This window comes from Carex rostrata, chromosome 26 (genome assembly GCF_964058835.1).
Source record: "Carex rostrata chromosome 26, lpCarRost1.2, whole genome shotgun sequence".
In the NCBI taxonomy this organism is placed as follows: domain Eukaryota; kingdom Viridiplantae; phylum Streptophyta; class Magnoliopsida; order Poales; family Cyperaceae; genus Carex; species Carex rostrata.
The window spans coordinates 4,607,382-4,621,155 of NC_135943.1; positions in this window are offsets into that span (position 1 = coordinate 4,607,382).

Below are 13,774 nucleotides of genomic sequence, written 5' to 3' on the forward strand. Positions count from 1 at the left end.
GGGGAAACTGTAATTTTTTAAATACATACTGTTCCGAGTTGAATTGAAAACCATGTCCCATTTCATAATTTGGTCAACAATCTACCATTATTTAGCAAAGCACAACTCTTATTTTGTTCAAAGTCTTAGATCTGGAACTCAATTTATCACCTGAATTTTTATTCTGCATTAATTTTGGGATAGGAGATTTAGGGGATTGGTGTGACGATTGAAGTTTGTACCAACTTCCAACAAATTGGAATAATGCCATATGGAGGCACTACTAGGTTGCCCCGTACACCATCAATATTGGAGCACTCTAGTAGTGTCTCAATATGGCAAAATAATACGACATATACAACCCGAATACAACACTCCAATTGAAGGTGTACGGGGCAACCTAGTAGTGCCTCCATATGGCAAAATAATGGGGCATTTACAACCCTAATATAACACTCCAATTGAAAGTGTTATGAGCACCCTAGTAGTGCCTCCAGATGGCAAGATAGTAGGGAATTTACAACCCTAATACAACACTCCAATTGAAGGTGTGTGGGGCACCCAAGTAGTGTCACAGATGGCAAGATAAAATGGCATTTACAACCCTCATACAACCTTCCAATTAAAGGTGTTTGGGGCACTCTTGTAGTATCTCTATATGGCAACATAATAGGGCATTTACAATCCTAATACAACACTCCAATTGAAGGTGTTTGAAGCACTCTAGCAGTGTCTCTAGATGGCAAGATAATAGGGCATTTACAACGATAATATAACAATCTAGTAGTGTCAATAGATGGTAAGATAATAGGGCATTTACAACCCTAATACAACACTCCAAATAAAGGTGTTTGGAGCACTCTAGTAGTGTCTCAATATGGCAAAATAATACGACATATACAACCCGAATACAACACTCCAATTGAAGGTGTGCGGAGCACTCTATTAGTGCCTTCAGATGGCAATATAATAAGGCATTTAGAACCCTAAAACAACACTCCAATTGATGCTGTTTGGAGCACTCTTGTAGTGTCTCTATATGGTAAGACAATAGGGTTTTTATATGCCTAATACAACACTCCAATTGAAGGTGTTTGGAGCACTCTAGTAGCGTCTCCAGATGGCAAGATAAATGGGCATTTACAACCCTAAAACAACACTCCAATTGATGGTGTCTGGAGCACCCTAGTAGTGCCTCCAGATGGCAAGATAAAAGGGCATTTACAACCCTAATGCAACACTCCAATCGATGGTGTTTCGAGCACTCTAGTTGCGCTAGTATATGTTCAGATAATAGGGCATTTACAACCTAATTACAACACTACACTGGAAGATTTTTGGAGCACTCTAGTAGTGTCTCCAGATGGCATGATAATAGGGCATTTACAACCCTAACACAACACTCCAAATGAAGGTGTTTGAAGCACTCTAGTAGTGTCTATATATGGCAATATAATAGTGCATTTACAACCCTAATACAACACTCCAATTGAACGTGTGTGGAGCACCCTAGTGGTGGCTCCAGATGGCAAGATAAAAGGGCATTTACAACCCTGATGCAACACTCCAATTGGTGGTGTTTGGAGTACTTAGTAGCGCCTCTATATGGCAAACTAATAGGAAATTTACAACCTTAATAAAACACTCCAATTGATGGTGTACGGGGCAACCTAGTAGTGCCTCCATATGGCAAGATAATAGGGCTTTTGTAACCCTAATACAAAACTCCAATAGATGGTGTTTAGAGCGCTCTAGTAGTGCCTCTAGCTGGCCAGATAATAGCACATTTACAACCCTAATACAACTCTCCAGTTGATGGTGTTCGGAGCACTCTAGTAGTGTCTCTATATGGCAAGATAATAGGCCATTTACAACCCAGCTACAACACTCCAATTGAAGGTGTTTTGAGCACTCTACTCATGTCTCTAGATGGCAAGATCATAGGGCATTTACAACCCTAATACAACACTCCAATTGAAGGTGTTTGGAGCACTATAGTAGTGTCTCCAAATGAAAAGATAATAGGGTATTTACATCCCAACACTCCAATTGAAGGTTTGTGGAGCACAATAGTATTGTCCCTATCTAGAATTACAAAAGGGCATTTACAACCCTTATCAACACTCAAATTGATGGTTTTTGGAGCACTCTAGTAGCGCCTCTATATGGCAAGATAATAGGGCATTTATAACCCTAATACAACACTCCAATCGATGGTGTTAGGAGCACTCTAGTAGCGCCTTTATATGGCATGATAATAGGGCATTGACAACCCTAATACAACATTCCAAATGAAGGTGTACGGAGCACTCTAGTAGCGGATCTATATGGATAATAGGGCATTTACAACCCTAATACAACACTCCAATTGAAGGTGTGTGGAGCACCATAGTAGTGCCTCCTGATGGCATGATAAAATATCATTACCTTGATGCAAAACTCCAATCGGTGGTGCTTGGAGCACTCTATTAGCGCTTCTATATGGCAAGCTAATAGGACATTTACAACCTTAATAACACACTCCAATTGATGGTGTACGGGGGCAACCTAGTAGTGCCATATGGCAAGATAATAGGGCATTTGTAACCCAAATACAACACTCCAATATATGGTGTTTGGAGTGCTCTAGTAGTGCCTCCAGATGGCAAGATAATAGTGCATTTACAACCCTAATACAACCCTCCAGTTGATAGTGTTCGGAGCACTCTAGTAGTGTCTCTATATGGCAAGATAGGCATTTACAACCCTAATACAACACTCCAATTGAAGGTGTATGGGGCACTCTTGTAGTGCCTCCATTTGACAAGATAATAGGGCATTTGTAACCCCATTACAGCACTCTAATAGATGGTGTTTCAAGCACTGTAGAAGTGCCTCCAGATGGCAAGATAATAGGGCATTTACAACCCAATACAACACTCCAATTGATGCTGTTTGGAGCACTCTTGTAGTGTCTCTATATGGTAAGATAATAGGGGTTTTACAAGTTTAATACAACACTCCACATGATGCTGTTTGGAACACTCTTGTAGTGTCTCTATATGGTAAGATAGGGTTTTTACAAGATTAATACAACACTCCAATTGATGCTGTTTGTAGCACTCTTGTAGTGTCTCTATATGGTAAGATAATAGGGTTTTTACAAGCTTAATACAACACTCCAATTGAAGGTATGTGGAGCCCTATAGTAGTGCTTATAGATGGCAAGATAATAGGGCAATTACAATTAAAATACAACACTTGAATTGAAGCTATTTGGAACACACTAGTAGTGTCTCCATATGGCAAGATAATAGGGATTTACAAACCTAATACAACACTTAAACTGGTGGTGTTTGGAGTACTCTAGTAGTGTCCCTATATGGCAAGATAATAGGGAATTTAATACCCTAATACAACACTCTAATTGAAGGTGTTTGGAGCACTCTAGTAGTGCCTCCAGATGGCAAGATAATGGGGCATTTATAGCCCAAATACAACACTCCAATTGATGGTGTATGATGCCCCCTAGTAAATGGCAAGATAATAGGGTATTTATAAGCCTAGTACAACACTCTAATCGATGTTGTTTGGAGCACTCTAGTAGTATCTCTATATGGCAAGATAATAGTGTATTTACAACCCTAATACAACACTCCAATTGATGGTGTTTGGTGCACTCTAGTTGTGTCTCCCGATGGCAAGGTGATAGGGCATTTACGACCCTAATACAACACTCCAATTAATGGCGTTTGGAGCACTCTAGTAGCTCCACTATATGGCAAGATAATTGGGCATTTACAACCATATTACAACACTCCAATTGAAGGTGTTTGGAGCACTCTAGTAATGTCTCCAGATGGCAAGATAAATGGGCATTTACTACCCTAATACAACACTCCAAATGAAGGTGTTACGAGCACTCTAGTTGTGTCTCTATATGCCAAGATAATAGGGCATTTACAATCCTATAAAACACTCCAATTGAAGGGATATGGAGCACTGTAGTGGTGCATTCAGATGGAAAGATAATAGGGCATTTACAACCCTGATACAATACTCCAATCAATGGTGTTCAGAGCACTCTAGTAGCGCTCTTTATGGCAACACAATAGGGCATTGACAACCCTAATACAACACTCTAATGGATAGTTTACGGTGCACCCTAGTAGTGCCTTTAAATGGCAAGATAATAGGGCTTTTACAACACTCCAATCGATGTTGTTTGGAGCACTCTAATAGTGTATCTATATGTAAAGATAAAAGGCTATTTACAACTCTAATACAACAATCCAATTGAAGGTGTTTGGAGCACTCTAGTAGTGTCTCCAAATAGCAAGATAAACGGGCATTTACAAGGCAAAAAACAACACTCCATATCAAGGTGTTTGGAGCACTCTAGTAGTGTCTCTCTATATGACAAGATAATAACGCATTTACAACCCTAATACAACATTCCAATTGATGTTGCTTGGCGCACTCTAGTTGTGTCACTATATGGCAAAATAATAGGGCATTTATGAACCTAATATAACACTCTAATAGATGGTGTTTCGAGCACTCTAGAAGTGCCTCCAGATGGCAAGATAATTGGGCATTTACAACCCTAATACAACACTCCAATGGATGGTGTTCGGAGCACCCATAGTTGTGCCTCCAGATGGCTAGATAATAAGCCATTAACAACCCTAATACAACACTCCAATGGATGGCGCTCGGAGCACCATAGTAGTGCCTCCAGATGGCAAGATAATAGGCCATTTACAACCCTAATACAACTCTCCAATTGATGGTGTTTGGAGCACTCTTGTTGCGCCACTATATGACAAAATAATAGGGCATTTGCAACCATAATATAACACTCTAATAAATGGTGTTTCGAGCTCTCTAGAAGTGCCTCCACATGGCAAGATAATTGGGCATTTACAACCCTAATACAACACTCCAATGGGTGGTGTTCGGAGCACCATAATGCCTCCAGATGGCAAGGTAGTAGGCCATTTACATCCCTAATACAACACTCCAATTGATGGTGTTTGGAGCACCATAATGCCTCCAGATGGCAAGATAATAGGCCATTTACATCCCTAATACAACACTCCAATTGATGGTGTTTGGAGCACTCTAGTTGCGCATATGTTGGATAACAGGGCATTTACAACCCAATTACAACACTCCAATGGAAGGTGTTTGGAGGACTCTAGTAGTGTCTCTAGATGACAAGATAACAGGGCATTTACAACCCTAGTAAAACACTCCAAATGAAGGTGTTTGGAGCACTCTAGTAGTGTCTCTATATGGCAAGATAATATGGCATTTACAGCCCTAATACAACACTCCAATTGAATGTGTTACGAGCACCCTAGTAGTGCCTCCAGATGGCAAGATAATAGGGCATTTACAACCCTAATACAACACTCCAACTATGGTGTATGGAACACTATAGTAGTGCCTCCAGATGGCAAGATAATATGGCATTTACATCCCTAATACAAGACTCCAATTGATGGTGTTTGGTGCACTCTAGTTGCGCCACTATATGTTAAGATAATAGGGCATTTACAACCCAATTACAACACTCCAATGGAAGGTGTTTGGAGCACTCTAGTAGTGCCTCCAGATGGCAAGATAATAGGGCATTTACAACCCTAATACAACACTCCAATTAAAGGTGTGTGGGGTACCCGAGTAGTGCCCTTAGATGGCAAGATAAAAGGGCATTTACAACCCTGATACAAAACTCCAATCGATGGTGTTTGAAGCACTCTAGTAGCGCCTTTATATGGCAAGATAATAGGGCATTTACAACCCTAATACAACACTCCAATTGATGGTGTACGGAGCACACTAGCAGAGCCTCTAGATGGCAAGATAATAGGGGATTTACAACCCTAATACAACAGTCCAAATGAAGGTGATTTGAGCACTCCAGTAGTGTCCCTATATTTCAAGATAATAGGGCATTCACAACCCTAATACAACACTCCAATTGAAGGTGTGTGGAGCACCCTAGTAGTGCCTCTAGATGGCAAGATAAAAGGGCATTTACAACCCTGATGCAACAATCCAATCGGTGGAGTTTGGAGCGCTCTAGTAACGCCTCGATATGTCATATAGGGCAGTTACCACCCTTATACAACACTCCAATTGATGGTCTCCAGATGGCAAGATAATATGGCATTTACAACCCTAATACAACACTCCAATTAAAGGTGTTTGGAGCACACTACTAGTGTCTCCAGATGGCAAGATAATATGGCATTTACTAGTGAAGCACTCTAGTAGCGCCTCCATATAACAAGATAAAAGGGCATTTGCCACCCTAATACAACACTCCAATAGCTGGTGTTTGGGGATCTCCAGTAGTGCCTCCAAATGGCAAGGTAATAGCACATTTACAACTCTAATACAACACTCCAGTTGATGGTGTTCGGAGCAATCTAGTAGTGTTCCTATTAGGCAAGATAATAGGGCATTTACAACCCTAATACCACACTCCAATTGAAGGTGCTCAGACCACTCTTGTAGTGCCTCCATTTGGCAATATAATAGGGCATTTGCAACCCTAATACAACACTCTAATAGATGGTGTTTCGAGCAATCTAGAAGTGCTAGAGATGGCAAGATAATAGGGCTTTTGCAACACTAATACGACACACCAATTGAAGGTGTTTGGAGCACTCTAGTAGTGTCTCCAGATGACAAGATAATAGGGCACTTACAACCTTAATACAACACTCCAAATGAAGGAGTTTCGAGCACTCTAGTAGTGTCTCTATATGGCAAGATAATGGGGCTTTTACAACCCTAATACAACACTCCAATTGAAGGTGTTTGGAGCACTCTAGTAGTGCCTCCAGATGACAAGATAAATGGGCATTTACAAGTCCAAAATAACACTCCAAAAGATGGTGTTCGTAGCACTATAGAAGTGTCTCTTTATGGAAAGATAATAGAGCATTTACAACCCTAATACAACACTCCAATTGGTGGTGTATGGGGCACCATAGTAGTTCCTCCAGATGGCAAGATAATAGGGCAGTTACAACCCAATTACAACACTCCAACGGAAGGTGTTTGGAGCACTCTAATAGTGTCTCCAGATGGCAAAACAATAGAGAATTTGCAACCCTAATACAACACTCCAAATGAAGGTGTTTGGAGCACTCCAGTAATGTCTCTATATGGCAAGATAATAGGGCATTTAAAAACCTAATACAACACTCCAATTGAAGGTGTGTGGAGCACCCTAGTAGTGCCTCCAGACGACAAGATAAAAGGGCATTTACAACCCTGATGCAACACTCTAATTGGTGGTGTTGGGAGTACTCTAGTAGCGCCTCTGTATGGCAAGATAATTCGGCATTTACAACCCTAATACAACATTCCAATTGGTGGTGTATGGGGCACCCTAGTAGTGCCTCCAGATGGCAAGATAAAAGGGTATTTACGACCCTGATACAACACTCCAATCGGACGGTGTTCGGAGCACTCTAGTAGCGCCTCTATATGGCAAGATAAATGGGCATTTACAAGCCTAAAACAACACTCCAAGTAAAGGTGTTTCTAGCACTCTAGAAGTGTCTCTTTATGGCAAGATAGACATTTTCAAGCCTAATACAACACTCTGATTGATGGTGTTTGGAGCACTCTTGTTGCGCCACTATATGTTAGGACAATAGGGCATTTACAACCCAATTACAACACTCCAATTGATTATGTTTGGAGTACTCTAGCAGCACCTTTAAATGGCAAGATAATAGGGCATTTGCAACCCTAATACGACACTCCAATTGATAGTGTACGGTGCACACTAGTAGTGCCTCCAGATGGCAAGATAATAGGGCATTTACAACTGTAATACAACACTCCAATTGTTGTCGTTTGGAGGACTCCAGTCGTGTCTCTATATGGCAAGATAATAGAGCATTTACAACCATAATACAACACTCCAATTGAAGGTGTGTGGAGCACCCTAGTAGTGCCTCCAGACGACAAGATAAAAGGGCATTTACAACCCTGATGCAATACTCTAATCGGTGGTGTTTGGAGCACTATAGTAGTGCATCTGTATAGCAAGATAATTCGGCATTTACAACCCTAATACAACACTCCAATTGGTGGTGTACGGGACACCTAGTAGTGCCTCCAGATGGCAAGATAATAGGGCATTTACAACCCTAGTACAACACTCCAATTGATGGTGTTTCGACCACTCTAGTAGTGCCTCAAGATGACAATATAATAGGGCATTTACAACCCTAATACAACACTCTAATGGATGGTGTATGGAGCACCACAGTAGTGCCTCCAGATGGCAATAAAATAGGGCATTTATAACCCTAATACAACACTCCAATCGTTGGTGTTTGAAGCGCTCTAGTATATGGCAACATAATAGGGCTTTTGCAACACTAATACGACACACCAATTGAAGGTGTTTGGAGCACTCTAGTAGTGTCTACAGATGGCAAGATAATAGGGCCTTTACAACCGTAATAGAACACTCCAAATGAAGGAGTTTGGAGCACTCTAGTAGTGTCTCTATATGGCAAGATAATAGGGCTTTTACAACCCTAATACAACACTCCAATTGAAGGTGTTTGGAGCATTCTAGTAGTGGTTCCAGATGGCAAGATAAATGGGCATTTACATGCTGAAAACAACACTCCAAAAGAAGGTGTTCGTCGCACTATAGGAGTCTCTCTTTATGGCAAGATAATAGGGTACAACACTCCCATTGGTGGTGTATGGAGCACCATAGTAGTTCCTCCAGATGGCAAGATAATAGGGCATTTACAACCCAATTAGAACACTCCAACTGAAGGTGTTTGGAGCACTCTAGTAGTGTCTCTAGATGGCAAAATAATAAGGCATTTATAACCCTAATACAACACTCAAAATGAAGGTGTTTGGAGCACTCTAGTAGTGTCTCCAGATGGCAAGATAATAGGGCATTTATAACCCTAATACAACACTCCAAATGAAGGTGTTTGGAGCACTCTAGTAAACATGCATTTACAACCCTAATACAACACTCCAATTGATGGTGTATGGAGCACTATAGCAGTGCCTCCAGATGGCATGATAATAGGGCATTTGCAACCCTAATACAACACTCCAATTCATGGTGTTTGGACCACTTTAGTTGTGCCACTATATGTTAATATAATAGGGCATTTACAACCCCATTGCAACACTCCAATAAAAGGTGTTTGGAGCACTCTAGTAGTGTCTCCAGATAGCAAGATAATAGGGCATTTACAACCGTAATACAACACTCCAAATGAAGGTGTTTGAAGCACTCCAGTAGTGTTTTTATATGGAAAGATAATAGGGCATTTACAAGCCTAATACAACACTCCAATTGAAGGTGTGTGGAGCACCCTAGTTGGGCCTCCAGATGGCAAGATAAAAGGGTATTTACAACCTTGATACAACACTCCAATCAGATGGTGTTCGGAGGACTCTTGTAGCGCTCACACTCCAAATGAAGGTGTTCGTAGCACTCTAGAAGTGTCTCTTTATGGTAAGATAATAGAACATTTACAACCCTAATACAACACTCCATTTGATGGTGTTTGGAGCACTCTAGTTACGCCACTATATTTTAAGATAAAAGGGCATTTACAACCCAATTATAACACTCCAATCCATTATGTTTGGAGCACTGTAGTAGTGCCTTTATATGGCAAGATAATAGGGTATTTACAACCCTATTATGACACTCCAATTGATAGTGTACGGTGCACACTAGTAGTGCCTCCAGATGGCAAGATAATAGGGCATTTACAATTGTAATACAACACTCCAATTGATGTTGTTTGGAGCACTCTAGTAGTGCCTCTATATGGCAAGGTAATAGGGCATGTACAACCCTAAGACAACACTCCAATTGAAGGTGTTTTGAGCACTCTAGTAGTGTCTCTATATGGCAAGATAATAAGGCACTTAGAACCGTAATACAACACTCCAATTGAAGGTGTGTGGAGCACCCTAGTAGTGTCTCCAAATGGCAAGATAAAAGGGCATTTACTACCCTGATACAACACTCCAATCAGTGGTGTTTGGAGCACTCAAGTAGCGCCTCTATATGGAAATATAATAAAGCATTTACAACCCTAATACAACACTCCAATTGATGGTGTACGGGGCACCCTAGTAGTGCCTTAATATGGCTGGATAATAGGGCATTTACAACCCTAGTACAACACTCCAATTGAAGGTGTTTGGAGCACGCTACTAGTGTCTCCAGATGGCAAGATAATAGGGCATTTACAATATTAATACAACACTCCACTTGAAGGTGAGTGTTGCACTCTAGTAGCGCCTCCATATGGCAAGATAATAGGGCATTTACAACCCTAATACAACACTCCAATTGAAGGTGTTTGGAGCACTCTAGTAGTGGTTCCAGATGGCAAGATAAATGGGCATTTACAAGCCCAAAATAACACTCCAAAAGATGGTGTTCGTAGCACTATAGAAGTGTCTCTTTATGGCAAGATACTAGAGCATTTACAACCCTAATACAACACTCCAATTGATGGTGTTTGGAGCACTCTTGTAGTGTCTCCAGATAGCATGATAAATGTGCATTTACAAACCTAAAACAAGACTCCAAATGAAGGTGTTTGGAGGACTCTAGAAGTGTCTCTTTATGGCAAGATAATAGGCCATTTACAACCCTGAAAGAACACTCCAATTAAAGGTGTTTGGAGCACTCTAGTAGTGTCTCCAGATGGCAAGATAATAGGGCATTTACAACCCTAATAAGAACACTCTAATTGATGGTGTTTGGAGCACTCTAATAGTGTATCTAGAAGGCAAGATAATAGGATACTTACAATCCTAATACAACACTCCAATTGATGGTGTTTGGAGCATTCTAGTTGTATCTCCAGATAGCAATATAATAGGGCATTTACAACCCTAATACAACACTCTAATTATCACGAAGAAGATTCATTGCCAGAATTATCACGCATGGCGTGCGAAGAAAGATAAATCTCTTGTTATGTTTTGTACGGAAGTTAATTTATATTCTGTATCCATATATACTTGGTGGGTAGATTCAGGTGCAACTACTCACATAAGTGTATCTTTGCAGGGCTGCCTAAATTGTCGGAAGCCAAGTGATGATGAGAGATTCATCTTTGTGGGCGATGGCAATAAAGTTGAGGTGGAGGCTATTGAGACTTATAGATTATTGTTAAAATTAGGATTTTATTTGAATTTGTATGAGACTTTTGTTGTACCATCTTTTAGACGTAACTTAATTTCTATTTCTGCATTGGATAAGTATGGCTTTACTTGTACTTTTGGAAATGGGAACTTTAGTTTGCTTCATGATTCAAATCAGTTGGTTCTGGTTTTCTTTTCTGTTTATGATAATCTATATTCTTTGGATGTCAATAGCTCATATTTTGAAGCCTTGCATGTGGATACAAATAGTAAGAAAAAAAAAATAGCAAATGAGAATTCGGCTACATTATGGCACAAGCGATTATGTCACATTTCTAAATATATAATTGAGAGACTTGTGTCAAACAACATTCTCCAACCCTTAAATTTTTCAGATTTTGGTGATTGTATTAATTGCATAAAAGGGAAAGAAACCAATTTTAGAAAATATGAAGCCTATAGGTGTTCGAAAGTCTTGGAATTAATTCATACTGATATCTATGGTCTGTTTCCAACGGCTACAAGAAATGGTCACCGGTATTTTATTAGTTTCATAGATGACTATTCAAGATATAGCTGCATATATTTAATTAAAGAAAAGGCGGAAGTCTTTGACATGTTCCAAAGTTTCAAAGCGGAAGTTGAGTTACAAATTAACAAACGTATTAAGGCCATTAGATCTGACTGTAGTGGTGAATATTACGGCAGATATGATGGATCAGGTGAACAATGTAAAGGGCCTTTTGCACATTTCATAGATGAATGCGGGATTGTGTCTTAGTATACATTCCTCAATTCGCCGGCAATGAATGATGTTTCTGAGAGGCGCAATCAAACGCTTAAGGACATGGTAAGAAGTATGATTAGTCGTACTACTTTACCAAAGAATCTATGGGGTGAAGCCTTAAAAACAGCAGTATATATCCTAAATAGAGTGCCCACTAAAGCAAATAACAAAACCCCATACAAGATGTGGAATGGGCGAAAGCCTAATTTGAAACATTTGCGTGTATGGGGATGTCCAGCTGAAGCAAAGCTTAGGCCTAAAGAAAAGAAACTGGATGAGAGGATTGTTAGTTGTTATTTTATTGGGTATCCCGAGCGGTCAAGGGGCTATACGTTTTACAATCCCACAGAATATTCAGTTTTTGAGACGGGAAATGCAAATTTTTTTGAGGATGTTGAGTTTGTGGGGGGAGATAGAATAATGGATTTTGAATTCGAAGAGGAATGTGAAAATATTTCCACGGGTGTTGAGAGTTTTGTGGATATTGAACCCATTTTAACTCAAAATACAATTATCGAAAACGAAACCATTATTGAAGACCAAACTCAACAAGATCAAACAACACAAAGTGAAATTCCAGAAATTCTGGATGATGCTATTGTTGGCCAGATTGTTCAAGACAATGCTGGAAACCCTCAAGAAAATTTAGAAGTGTCAATAAGAAGGTCCACTAGAGAGAAAATGTCTGCAATATCTTTGAATTATGTAGTTTACCTTCAAGAGCATGAGTTTGATGTTGGTATGTTAGAAAATGACTCCATAAATTTTCAACAAGCCATGAAACACTCTAACTCTCAAAAGTGGATTGAGCATATATGTGATATAATTATGAATTGTTTACTGTCATATATGATTGTCACAATTAAAGTTATCTAATATGGAATTAAGATATTAGACAATCTATGTATTCGATAGGATGTGGTCCATAAGTGTGTAGAACAATTTGGACAAAGATCAAATCATTGATGGACTGATTCTAAAATTTGCAATTGAGAAAACTGCCTTTTGGAAGCCCAGTGCGGGTGGTTCACCCGCATTGGATCTGAGTACGGATGCACTCAAGACTTAGCCAATATTTTGGAAACTTCAGAAAAAGTCCGAGCCTAGTGTGGACGCACTGAGCTCTAGTGCGGGTCAGCCACCCGCACTCAGGACTTAGGAGATTTTCTGAAGATCAAATGCAGAAAAAGTCCGAGCCTAATGCAGATGCATTGAGCTCCAGTACGGGTCAACCACCCGCACTCAGGACTTGGGAAAAATTCAGGGCTGAAGTTTAAGGCGGTTATTTAGACACGTTTTGACCCAGTGCGGACGCACTGAATCCAGTGAAGGTGAACCACCCGCACTCGCGCTGTCAAATGTATATAACTATAAATAGATGGGTCCCCAAGACACAAGATAACCAACTCAACTCAGAATTATAAAAAAGAAGAAGAGGTTATTCTTAGACATAATTCTGAGAGTCTTCTCTCTTTTTCCACCATCAAAGAATTGAGATGAGAAATCCATTATAAACTTCGAAATGATTTCTCAAGGATGATCTTGTTGCTTTGGAAGACTTAATCTAAGATTCAACCAAAAGGGCGTGAAAGGAATAGCTTGCTAGAGTCTTGTCTCGCACTCACGGAGACGGTTGCTTCTCTAACCTAAGGTTTGATATTCAATGGCAAACGACACGGAATCAGGTATTGTATTCCGTACTAAAGATTATGTTTTGGGTTTCTTTGGCATAGGACGGTCTTAGGTTAAGGTAGGGATTGTTTCTTCTTTCCCGGGGTATAAGTATTTGACCCCTAGATGAGATGTAATTGTTTGATCTTTAGATAAGGCGTAATTGTTTGGCCT